Consider the following 1,499-nt stretch of genomic DNA (forward strand, 5'->3'; position numbering starts at 1 on the left):
ATGTAGCGTGTAGCGCAGGGGATCACCTTCACTACAGTAGCAATCTCGATAGGGCTTATTTTCGGGGGAGGGCTTATTTTAGAGGAATCTTACACAGTAAGGGGAGGGCTTATTTTCGGGATAGGTCTTATTATCGGGGAAACACAGTAGCTGAGTTACACTGGGCAAGTCACTTAACCCTTTTTACTTCAGTTTCCTCATCTATAAAATGACCTGTAGAAGGAAATGGAAAACCACTCCAGTATTTTTACCAAGAAAACCCTAAATGGGATCACAAAGAGTTGAAAAGGACTGAAAAATGATGGAACAACAACCCTTTACACTTATACATATATTTGGTCTATCTCCTGATTAAACGAAAGTCCCCGGAGAGAAGCAATTATTAAATCTTTCACTTTGTATCCAAATTATAAGTGAAATTGTAGGTGTTTATTCCTTAAATACGCTTGAAACTCTCAACTACTTATGCCCCCTTGCTTACTTGTTGCTGGTTACCTCATCTGCACTCAGGTGCTTAATAAATATTTGCTGATTAATTGATTGATATGTAAATTGTTTTAGTGAAATGTTAGGAAGAAATTTAGTGAATTATTTCACCTCTTTTTTCCCATTTGTCCATATTTGCTTTTCATGATATTCTTCTCATTGGATTTTTGTACTTTTATTTATCATTTTACTTAGTGTGTTTTTTTAAGATTTTATTTTCTTCAGTACTTATTTGTGCTTCGTTTACCAAGAGATTGATTCTTTTTTTTTTCACAATTTTCTTGCATGACTTTTATTTCTCTTCCTAATTTTTCATCTACCTCTCTCACTGAATTTTTCAATTCCTTTTCGAGCTCTTCCATAGCCTTAAACCAATTCGCATTTTTCATTGAGGCTTTGGATTTAGGAGTTTTGATTTTGTTGTCTTCTGAGTATGTGTTTTGATTTTCCTTATCATTACAGTAACTTTCTGTAGTCAGAATTTTTTATGTTATTTGCTCATTTTCTGAGCTTATTTCTTTTTTGAATTTTTTTCCTTTTTATTTTTGTATGATATTAATGCATATTAATGGAGGAAAACAAGAATTACCATAACATAATACAATAAAACTGATGATTGTACATGAAACTGCAAAACTACCATACAAAACTTGCTATTCATTTCAAATACACAACCAAATTATCCTGTAAATTTCTTTTTGTCTCCTCTTTTTTTCTACCTTTTCCCCATCCTGCCCTAGAGATGGCTACCATTAAACATATTCACTCAAAATAATTCTTAAAACAATACTGCTGTTACTGTATACAATGTTCTCTTGGCCCTGCTCATTTTACTCTTCATTACTTCATTCAAGTCTTTCCATATTGTTCTAAGATTATTGAGCCAATAATTTCTCATTGCACACTAATATTCCATCACAATATATATTACAACTTGTTCAACCATTCCCTAATTTCTGCCATTTCCAGTACTTTGCCACCGCAAAGAGAGCTACTATACACATTTTAAAATG

Source organism: Petaurus breviceps, unplaced genomic scaffold, assembly GCF_028583685.1.
Source record: "Petaurus breviceps papuanus isolate PSGF00001 unplaced genomic scaffold, PetGlider_PUasm1.0 90416, whole genome shotgun sequence".
Classification (NCBI taxonomy): Eukaryota; Metazoa; Chordata; class Mammalia; order Diprotodontia; family Petauridae; genus Petaurus; species Petaurus breviceps.